The sequence below is a fragment of the Carlito syrichta genome, unplaced genomic scaffold (assembly GCF_000164805.1).
Source record: "Carlito syrichta isolate Samal-C Ts95f unplaced genomic scaffold, Tarsius_syrichta-2.0.1 Scaffold315708, whole genome shotgun sequence".
Lineage (NCBI taxonomy): Eukaryota > Metazoa > Chordata > Mammalia > Primates > Tarsiidae > Carlito > Carlito syrichta.
Window position 1 is genome coordinate 1 of NW_007259804.1, and position 12,126 is coordinate 12,126.

The window sequence follows — 12,126 nt, forward strand, 5'->3', positions numbered from 1 at the left end:
GGTGCATTTAGTCCATTCACATTCAGGCTAATTATTGAAATGTGAGAGTTCGTCCCTATCGTAGAGTTCTAATAGAGTTGTTGCTCTTCCACTTAGTTTTTTGTACTTCTTTTGGTTTTGGGGTTTGTTCATGTGTATTTCATTCTTTTTCCTGTACTCTTGTGAAGTATGTTGTTCTTTTTTCCTTTTCTTCTGTGTTTAGTACTTTCTTAGGTGTTTCATGTAGAGGTGGTCTGGTGGCAGCATAAGTTCTTAGGGATTGAATATCTGGGAATGATTTTAATTCTCCCTTGCTGATGAAGCTTAACTTGGCTGGGTAGGTTATTCTTGGTTGAAATTGTTTATCTTTTAAAACTTTGAAGATGGGGCTCCAAGCTCTCCTAGCCTGCAGGGTTTCTGTAGATAAATCTGCTGCTATTCTAATTGGTCTTCCATGGTATGTGATCTGTCCTTTTTCTCTTGCTGCCTTTAGGATTTTTTCTTTTATACCTATTTTGTTTAGGTGAATTATTATGTGTCTAGGAGTTGGTCTTCTCATTTGTTGTCTTGCAAGGGTTCTCTGAGTCTCTTGTGTTTGAATTTTTGCCTCACTGATTAGATAAGGGAAGTTTTCTTGAATAATCTCATGGAAAGTTTGTTCCAGGGTGGTCTCTGTCTCTCTTTCTGCCTCAGGAAGGCCAATTACTCTTAGGTTTGGTCTCTTGAAGTAATCGTTCATTTCTTGAAGATTTTGTTTTGTTTTTTTGAACTTGTTTTCTGTGTTTTTAACAGTTTGGGTTAGTTCTATATTTGGTCCTCAAGCTCTGAGATTCTTTCTTCTGCTTGGGTAATTCTGCTTTCCATGCTTATCAGTTTGTTGTTTATTTCATTCACAGTACTCTTTATTACTGTTATCTCAGTTATCAGCTCCTTTCTAGTTTCTTCTTGTCTCTCCTCAATTCTTTTTAACCTCTCCATTAATGTCTTGATATCTAGGTTTGTAGTTTGAGACCAGTCATTTTGGGAGCTCTTCATTGTTTGCATTCCAAAGTCAGTTTTCTCAGTTTCTGCCCTCCCAGGGGTCTGGGAGAGACCCATATTCTTCTTTTGGTTTTTCTTCATTTGTGTAGATTTTTCTCTCTCTCCCCCTTCCCTTCTCTTCTTTAATTCTGTTTTTCAGGGAAGGTGGGGTTGCTTTTGCTTTGCTTGTGCAATCTCCTGTTCTTCCTTATGAGGGTCCTCTGACTTTGTTTACTTTTGAGGTTGGAGTGTGGGCTGCGGGCTATACTTTTTGCAGTTTTGAGGTTTAACTGAGGGGGGAGCTATAATTCAGAATCTATATGCTGATTCCAGCATCCACCAATTAGTGTATGATCCCACTGGAACCTATTTCCCACTGCCTTACAATCTGTCTGTGCAGCAGTATGTAGGTTTGGTCCCTGGAACAAAAGGAGGTATAAAAGAGGAAAATAATGGAGGAAGGGGGGTATCAATTGGAAGTTAGAAAGAGAGAAGAGTGAGTGGGAAAACAGACATACATACCAACTAACAGGTGGAAAAGAGACAGAAGGCCGGAGAGAAGTGAAAAAAACATGCAAGCAAAATTCTCTAAAGAATACTGGTAGCTACACAAAGACAGACCAGTAAAATCATGCCTTTTGATGCATTTTGCCTAACACAAACAGATAGTTTAAGTCAAAAAGCAAACAAAAGTGACAAAACAAACAGTCAAAATGATAAAATCAAAAGTCAAAATAAGAAATCAGACTAGCTCTGGAATCTTTCCTGAGTGTCTAAAGTCTCTTCAGCTCTGATCTCCAGCCTCTCCCGTTTGCTTTCATTGCAGACAGCTAGATTTACTCGCAGCTTGGGTTTGTCCTTTTAGCCTGCTGCCTGGGAGGTCTGTGATGCTTAGTTGCCTTTGTCTGATTCAGTGTAACGGAAGGGCTTTGCCTCCTGTTTTGCAATGGTACCTTCAGAACCGAGGTGGATGCTGCTCATAGGTGGGTGGGGCAATGCAAGTGTCTGCCTGGAGAATGGCTGAGGTCCCAGTTTATCTTTCACGTATCCTTTCTCTCTGCTCATCTGGGTCCCTGGGCAATCCACTATGATAGACTGTGGTGGCGTGGGAGGCGCTGGGGATCAGCTGTACAGCTGGGCACTGGATCTGGGGTGCCACCAGTGGGCTGGGGTGGAGGAGGGGGTCGGAAGTTCCCTCCTCTGGAGGTGAGAGCCTCCTATCAGCACCTCCTTAAGATATGCTGTTCTCTTACACAAGCATGGGGTCGTGCACTGAGTGCCTCAGCCAGGGTGGGCCCAGAGCTCCAGAACTCCAAAGCTCCAAAGAGCAGGCAGTGATCAGTGAGAGTGGCCCTGCATCCACAGGGTACTTCAGCCAGAAATAGAACTGGTATCTCTGAGGGGCAGGCACCCAGAGCCTCCCTGGGTGACCGGTGGCTTGGTGCTGGTGCTGGGTGCTGGGAGAGGTGATGTAGCCAGGGAGGGAGCCGAGACCCAAGACTCCCATACAGTGGAGCAGCAGCCACTGGGGGCCACAATATCCGGTCCTGCGTGGGACCGAGGATCCCTGGGCCTTGGACCAGTGCAGCTGGCGGTGGGCAGGGGAGTGTGGGAAGAAAAGTAAGAGTCTTTTTGGGAACTCATGTTCAGAGAATCTCACAATTCCACCTATGCCATTGCCATCTTACCAGATCTCCTGTCTGGCCTTGTACATGGCACTCTACAACCTAACTACATGTCTCTAATGTTTTCAATATTTTCTTTCTTCAGACTTTGTCAAAGTGGCTATATTTTCTTGTTAAAATACAATTATGAATAATTTACAAGAAAATATTTCAACTTATGTTAATAAATTAGAGACTTTAGCTAATCATACATATAATTTATAGAACTACTTTCACTTTTCCAGCATTGTTTCTGGGGCAATAGCCTTTTTCATCATTGTTTGCTTAATAATTTTTGCCTGTGCTCTCACTCAATGTTTTATTAAATCCAGTTGGTATTTGGTTAAAGTCCCACTGTTTCCTATTCATGCCTTTGGAAATAAATAGGCAAGGAACATCTCTATGGCCCACCTCAGCAGGAAGCAGTTATGGAAAATTGATCTTTGGAAGCAATTTCCCAGAGTTTTCCAGAATCATAAGAATATTTCCAAGGGCAGGAGTGGGGAATAAATGGACAGACCAAGCGCGGGAAGCCATTTTTTATCTTGTTCCTAAATCCTAGCCAATGATGAAAAAGTATGTCCAGGAAAAATACATGTTCTAGGTAAAAATTTATCTTACCAACTTTGTCTTTTCAGAAACACAGGCTGCTTAAGCATAACTGGTACCAGCCTATTATAATTTGTCTTTCTTAGAAATCAAAACTTCTCAAGCATAACCAGTATCAACCCATTGTATACTCAGTACATAGTGACCAAGACCCCCCTCAGGGTCTCCAAGACATCCACAAGTGGTCAACAAGGAAGTCACAGCAGTCACATCTACCAGATTGCAACATCTCTAGGGGAAAGGATTTAAGCCAGGACTTGGGGGGATAATGGACCATACTCATCTTGAGTGTAGGCCCTCTTCCTGTCTGAAAGTAAACCTTTCTCTTCTCTTTTACCTTTGGAGAAGGGGCTGGCACCAAAGAAAGGCTCTGTATAGTGCTAGAGAAATCATGCTGTTTTTATGCCAACAAATCAGGAGCTATTAAAGACACTCTCCAAAGGATCCAAGCAAATTTGGACAAATGACAAAAAAAAAGGGAAAATAATAAATTCATTGACACATGAACAAATAAAAGGGGAGAATGTAACAGTGTAAAAAACTGATAATAACCTGTAACAGCTTGCTTGACATAAGTAACTCCATTTTGTAACAGATTCTCCATTTTAGCTGTTCATACCCAGAAGTGAGCCCCCTGCATAACCTTCCTGTAATCACAAGTTGTAACCTTCCTGTAACCACAAGGCCACATACTTGTTCCCCTCAGTGCTTGGAAACCCCCTAATTGCAAATTCCGTAACCATCTGTACCCTTTTGCAACCAAATACTCTTCCAAAAATACAATCATAACTGTATGACTTTTGTGGTTTTTGCCTTTATAAACCCCCTGTTCACTCTGTTTGGGGTCAAGAGTTCTTTATGGCACTAGCCTACTCTTGATCACTGGTTAATAAAGGACTCACATTTGACTTTCTGCATGTTGGCAACTTCTTTCTTGCACTTCGACTATAACAGAGTAAGTGCTAACCAAGTCCTTGTTGCCGCCTAAGAGCCCTAGTGAGCTTTCTGAGAAGTGTTCATCTCCCATTGAGGCCCCCATGGGGTCCCAATGATCCCCTGATCAAGAAGCGTGCTCTTGCTGAAAGGGCCTAGAGACAGGAATGTGGGTGGAACTTGGTGAAAGGGGCAGATTTCCTGAGGGCTCTGAGGGATCCTGTGGCCCAGGCCTAATGGCCTGTGCCTTCTTTAAAGAGCCAATGGGATACAGAAGGAAAAGGACACAGGATGTCTGGCCTCTCATCTGATTTGGCTACAAGCAAGTCATTTTGGTTTTCTGAGCCTTTCGCTCTGTTATCTATAAGATGAGAAAGTTGATTGCTATTGACTGCCAGCTCCCTTTCTGTTCCAGAAACTGCATGATTCAATAGGAACCAACAGGCACATGTGAATAAGGAAAAATGCTAGGTCCTAGCGGTGCAGGTGAGCCAGATGCCCTTGGCTTTGTGGAACTCATGCTGTAGTGAGGAAAGTGGTCATTTCTGCAGGTAGTGGGACTACAATGTAAAAGGGAGAGAAAAAGCACTGGTTCCATTATTAGACCTGAGTTAAAAGTGAGAGTGAAGTACTAAAGAGGAACAGGCAGCCCTCAAATGGGAGCAAAGGAAGAACTTGTTGATCTGGAAATGAGACAAGGAAGCCTGAGAAGGTGTGCTCAAGGCTTAAGAGCAGAGTCAAATTGAGGTAAGAAACAAAAAGGCTGGGCACAGTGGCTTGTGCCAGTAATCCCAGTGCTTTGGGAACTCAAGGTGGAAGGATCGCTTGAAGCAAGGAGTTAGAAACCAACCTGGGGAGCATAACAAGACTCCATCTTTAAAAAATATATATTTTAAAAAATTAGTCATGCATGGTGACACACACGTATAGTCCCAGCTACTTGGGTAGCTGTGGGAAGATCACTAAAGACTAAGAGTTCGAGGATACAGTGAGCTATGATTGTATCACTGTACTCCAGTCTGGGTGACAGGGCAAGACCCTGTTCAAACAAAACAACAACAACAAAAAACAAAACAAAACAACAACAACAAAAAACAAGGGCCAGGGAGGGGGAATATTTGTCTGTCCTTGACCCATTCTATACTTTTAGCTCTGAATGATTGTCTCCCTGTGCTGAACAAAGGGGTACCAGCAGGCTGCTTGCTGGGCTTTCTTCTCTAGGACATCATGGGGAGAATGTGACTCAGAAGCAGATGCACTCAAATCCATCTCCTTCTTTTGAAACATGTATTAATTTTTTAAAGTATTGATTTTCTTTTTAGAAAAATTAGAAAATCCAAAATACAAACAAATAATTCATAAAGTTAGCAGCCAGTGACATGATCTATATCCTGGTTCTCTTACTACACACACACACACACACACACACACACACACACACACACACACACACACACACTCATCCACACCCACACACATACTTACAGAAGATTATACTAAACTATTCTGTGCTTTTCTCACTTGCCAATATATTTGGCCATCTTTCCTTGTTAATAAATATGGATCAACATTATTTTTAATGGCTTCATAATAATTTTATTGTATGAACATAACATAAATTATTTAACAAATCCCGTTTGTTTGAACTTTGAATTTCTTTCCATTTTTATTTTGCTATTACAAGCAATGCCTTGATGGAAAATAGTATTATGCATAGATCTTTGCATATTTATCTAATTATTTCCTTGACTATGATGATTTTTTTCCAGTTTTTGACGTATGTTACCATACTACTCTCTAGAAGTGTTTTCACTTCTTCTCAAAAGCAGCATATAGATGTCCAGTTCCCACCTCCTCGCTAACACCAGATATTATCATTATTTTTAATTTTTGCCATCTGAAAAGTAAGCAGGGCCTATTGTCTTAAGTCACATTTTTTAAAATTTCCACTGAGGTTGAACCTTGTTTGCATTTTTAATTGTCATTTGCATTTCTTCTCTCATGGTTTGATTTTCATATCATTTTGCCATTTTACTCCTATGAGTGTTCGTTTCCTAGGGCTACCATAATAAATTACTACAGACTGGGTGACTTAAAACAACAGAAATTATCCTTTCACAGTTCTGGAGGTTAGATATCTGAACTTAAGGTGTTGGCAGGGCCACATTCCCTCTGAAAACTCTAAGGAAGAATTCTTCCTTGCCTCTTTCTGACTCTTGGTGGTTGCTGGCATTCCTTAGCTTGTAGCCACATTACTCCAATTTCTGTCTCCTTCTCATGACTGTCTTCTCTCCATGATTGTCTATGTGTTTGCAAATCTTTGTTGTTTTATAAGTACAACAGTCACCAAATTTAGGGCTTACTCTAATCCAATATCTCACCTTAACTTGATTACATCTGCAGAGATCCTATTTCCAAATAAGTTCACATTCACAGGACCTAAGGGATTAGAAATTGAACATATATTTTTAGGGGACAAAATTCAATCCACTTCAGTATGCTTATTAACTGGCAATAGCTATATGCTTTTCCTTTTAGAATCTTTGACTCATGCCTGCCCCTCTGCTTGGCCAGAGAGGTACAGAGAAGGTAATGGACTTGGACTTGAGGAAGGTAGGTTCTTATGCATGGTTAGCTATAGTGTGAGTCATGAATCTTGTAGGTCTTAGAGAGGCAGGGTAGCTAATACAGGTTAGACATAGATATATTTCTCATAGGTAGGTTTTAGGAAGCAGTCAGACATTTTAAAAAATTACATTTTACTGCAGGCCAAGCTGGCAACATACCTTACTCCCTCAGCCAATCAAAAGAAAATCCCATCAGATGTAAGAATAGGACAGCCCAAGCTTTTGGTTCATAATCACTAAAAATCCTTCAGGTTCCCTATTGAAAGTAAAAGATTCAATTCCACCCTTTAATTGATCAAAACCATAGAAATGACAGTAAGACCACTCCTCCTCCCATCAGAGCCAGAGAGGGCAGCAGCTACTTGGGCTCCACCCTCACTAGCATATCAATCATTGTGAAGGTATATCAGGTCTAGTAAAGAACACATGGCATGGTTTCTTTTACCCATGCCAGTTCTGGAGCTCTGACATGTCACTCTTTCTTTTCTCCCTTCTTTCTCTCCTAAACTTTGTTTGAAAACTTTGCTGACCACTCTAAAATTCATTTTAGAAACGAGTCAAAGAATCCATGGGTTTTGTGCTGCATCCCACCCAGCATTATCAGAAGCTCCTCCATTAACCCTTTCTTCTCAGAGAAATAAAGTGGTGGAGGGAGGGAGAGAGGATGGTATCCTCCTGGTGCTGGTATAGGTGACTGTTGGCAACTGTTCCATGAATAGGTCTTCAAGCCAGTTTGGTAGGTGGACAATGATCAGGACAGAAAAGAGAATGAACCAACAGTGCCAGTCCCTGAATTATAAATAGGTGAATGACTGAACCCTGAGGTCAGAAGGAATCATCCAACTCTACTGGAACTTTCTGGGATTATTTAAGGTTGTTTTGCTAATAATGAGTTTCTTAAAAGCATCATGCATTTTCTTTTATGTTTCTCAAGCATCCAAGCACTTCAATGGCAGCTTAGCCCTGAACTTGCAGGTTTCTGACTCTTGAATGTGTCATGTATCATAATAAGCAGAATGATTGGAAGCTAAGAAGACTATCTGTTCTACTTGACATCTACAAGCTTCTTTCTTACATGGGTAAGAGGATGGAGAAGAACTGGCCTTAATTTCCAGATGGTTAAGCTGAGAGTAGTAGTCTAGTGGGGCATTTTATTAGGGTCCCAAATCCAGATCCTTCTCATCAACAACTTTGCCTCTGAGGAGCAGCTCTGTAGAGTCAAGAGCAAGACAAGGACTCCATGAGGTTCTGGAATCTCAGAAAGTGAGAAAGTCTTGTTCTAAGGTAGTATGCTAGGTAGTCTACCCCTAATGTGACTGGGGCAAGAACCAGGGTGGGCAGCTCAACCTATATCTTTCACAGGTGTAGCAAGTAGCATCAGGGCTGCAGAAAGAAGTTGGAATGGGAAAGGGGGTTCCGTGTCTACCATCACCAGCTACTGCCAGAAAAGAATGTCAGTATCAATACAAGTGGCTACTTGAAGCCAAAAGTCTACTATAGCGAAAGCGTTGGAGCAGAAAACTCCTGAAATTAGGAGAAAACAAAGATCCAAGTTTGAATTCTAGTTCTGCAATTTGCTAGCAAGTATTATGAGTTAATTATTTTAATCTCTTTAAGTTTCATTTTCTGTTTTATAATAATAAGATAATGTTTTGACAAGTTGTTTATAGGATAACATCAAATAATATAGGAAGAAAACTACAGTGCAGAGTCTTTCATAGTAGGTACTAAATAAATGGTAGTTTATTTCATTTCTATAGTGTCTTTTTCCCATATAATATGATTTGTGTAAAACCATTGAATAATTTTCTCTATAATAACTCCTCCATCCAGCTAGTTGAAATTCTTTAATTCCACCCCCTCCAAAGGAGAATTGACTAATTACCGAGACCAAGGAATTGAGGCCACTTTAGTAAACATAGATCAACCTTTCCAGAAATGACTTTATTCCTTTGTAATAATTCCTCATGGTATTGCAGTGGCCAGGAACTTTACTCAGGGTGGCTGAGACTGTCTGGCCTCGAGACCTAGATCCCAGGAGTATTGGCCTCCTCAGTCTTTTGAAGGATTAGACATTTTCATCACTGGGGGAATAAGATGCCACGAGGACTTCCTTGGTCTTCTTCCCAGTGGGTTCATAATTCCATAGACTAAGACTCTAAATTATGTGTATGGGGGGGAACATTGTACAATGTGTGATTGAATGTGTGATTCATTTGACACTGAGAATAAAGTCAAGTTGAATAGTAAGAAAATACAAGCCTCAGAGGATTTGAAGTAAAGCCTTGAAATCATTGCTGAATCATAAATTAACACCCATAACGAGAGTAAAAATTTACCCTGAATTTAGGACACTCTGTTTTTATTTTTTTCAACTGAGCTTAAATACTTCCCATAAATCCCAAATATTTTGGGGCTGTAAAGATGATTAAACACCTGAAATGTAGTTCCCTGGGACCTGAGAAGAAAAATATTAAGCACTTTCTTAAAGTCCGTGAGTGAGGACTGAGTTATGGTTTCTTTGAATAGTGTGACTATGCCTTCTCTACTGAGGTCAAAAGGAAATGAAGAGAAAGGAAATCAATTGGAAAATGACTCTCATGCTTGAATCATTATTTTCTTCTTCCACTAGGCACCTGCTATTGGTTTTTATAAGTAATCGTAAAGTGATTAACAACATACTAAAACCTTGACACAGAGTCTGGGGGAGGTAGTCTGAGCCAAAGGGTCCTTGCTCCTCCATTGTTCTGTCCCCTTGATGTCTCCTTCCCCTATTTTTTCATCCATCTTTTGAGCATGACTCATGCCTTAATGCTGCTATGATGCTAAAATATTTATATGATTATTTGTCTTTCAAGAGAGTTTGTGCCTAACCTTGTAAACAGACTATCAGCCCTTCCCACAAACACTGAACTAAGTCATCCCCAATGCCCAGAAATGTGCTGGTATCCATCCCACTAGTTCTAAATGAATCCTTGCCTACAGTTTGATATCCTTAGTTATAAATCAAGTGGTCAAGTCAATTAGCATTAAGCACTGGTTCTCAGCTCCTACTCTTAGACGTGTGAGGTCAAAGAGTAGCAGGCTAACCAGTTGGCCCCCAGAGATTGAGGACAGAGACCTCTTATTCATAGGCTTTATCATTCCATTTTTGGGAAAAGTTAACTTACCCAAGGTTCTAGGCCAGTAAGTGGCAGATTTGAACCAAGTGTCCTCAATCTTAAGAGCAGAAAAAAGTAAGGAGTGACAGAAACGATAACTGAAAAGTCTAGATGAATTTTGAAGCTGATTCACCATCACCAGCAGGGATTTTTTTTGACATCTTCCTGGTGAATACTTACTTAAGTGGGCTGGGTTTATTTGACCAGCTGGAATAGATGACCAACAAATACGTACTTAGCATGATTCCAAGTACTGTGGGGTTAGAAAATACCAGTCAGGACCTCATTTCTGCAGCCACTGCAGACTTGAGTCAAAGGGGAACAAAGCTGGACTCTTGAAACCTTAGGAACCATAAAACACATAGTTCAAGTTGCCCAGTTCACAGGGCTAATCAGGTAGCTGGGATCAGATACAAAGAGAAGAACTTGCCCCAGGGCTTAAGTCAGGAGAGAGAGAGAGAGAGAGAGAGAGAGAGTCAACTCTCAAGCTTGGAGAAGTCCCCTAAGGAGCTGGTGTGGAGCAGGAGGACCAGAGGAACTGCTAAGGGGTTGGGCAGGCTCAGCCTCTGAGACAGTTCTTGGCTGCCTGAATGACTCCACTCCATAATTTTGATGGTTTTCCTATCCATAAGCCCATTCTCTCTAATGCTGGTTACCTAACTTAAGTCTCATCCTGGTACCTTGGAGAACCTATCCTGCCTTTCCCCAGAACTGCAGGACTGGTGAATCATGCCCTAGCTCACTACTTGGTATCTAGCTGATAGTGGGTGCTCTTGAATGGTGACTGCTTCCTACTTTCTGAGTCTTAGTCAACTGATACTTGAGTTGTTTGTCTTGTGCTGTCCTTTGCTCTTCTACTCCCTTACCAGTGACTCTTCCTCCAGTGACTGCGATATGAGACATGTCTGGGGTCAAACAGCCATTAGAATTGTACCTCAACTTTGCCCTGGAGGGAAGACACCTCCAGACTCTGCCTCTGCAGGTGAGCCAATGTCTTCAGTCCCCATTCCACTTCAGTGTGAGGTCTTTGAACAGATTCTTGATCTGCCCCTCTTCCCGTCTCTGCGATTCATCAAGGACATTCTAAAATCTGGATTCTGTATTCAGAGAGTCTGCAATCTTGCTAGATAAGCAAGAAGTATGCAAACAAAACAGCGAGCATTCGAAAGTAGAACATTCCTATGCTAAACTGTGTAATATGGCTTGTAGTAGGAAGTCAGAGAAGAGAAAATAGAGCACCAGAATCAGGAAAGGTTGCATGGAGGAAGTGAAATATGGATGGATTTGAGAATGAAAAGGCTAGTCTTCCATTTCTCCACCCTGGCTACAAGGGCTCTATGCTCCCTCAGGAGAAGGGGAGTCCTAATATATGGAGGCTTTAAGACACCCAGTTTTTATAGAATATGTGAGTGCCAGCAAATGGCACCAAGTGGCAAAGGTCACTCTCTCCTTTAGAAGAGCACCAAGAGCTATTCGTTAGGAAACCGGTTATTGATCAACAGTTATTAAATCTTGGCTGCTTGTCCACGTGGGTAATGATCATAATGAAATCTACTCTCCTGCCAAGAGAATACGGTCAAAATCTTGGAGAATGAAGGCCATAGCTTCTTTGAGAGGGGTTTAGAAGTAGCATCTATCAATAACAGATGCAGCTTCTTAAATTGCGAAGTTAAGAGAATGAGTAGCACAAGGGCTGGCGGGTGGAAAGTTAATGGCAGGAAGGGGACTAGAGTCAAGTCCAGTACTGAAGCAGTGGTGCAGGGTTTTTGAACCAGAGGTTTGTTTGAGATAAGTGTGGAACTTTTGTGAATTGCATGTGTCAGTTCCATCCCTTTTCCAAGTTTCTGATATAGAATTTCTGGGTGAAGGAACATAACAGGGCATGGTTATAATTCTTACTCAAAACCCTAGTCCTTACTCAATTCTTACTCAAACGCCAAGTGCTGATAGAATGAATGACAGAACACATCAAGAATGGACAGGACCTGGAAGCATAGTGGGGCAGTGGTTCTCACAGTATGGTCTGTGGATAACCTATCTCAGAATCACCCTGGACCTAATGAATTTAATCTCTGAGGGGTGGCCACCAGGAAGTCACCCTTTTAACAAACACAGTGGACAACAGATGCATCC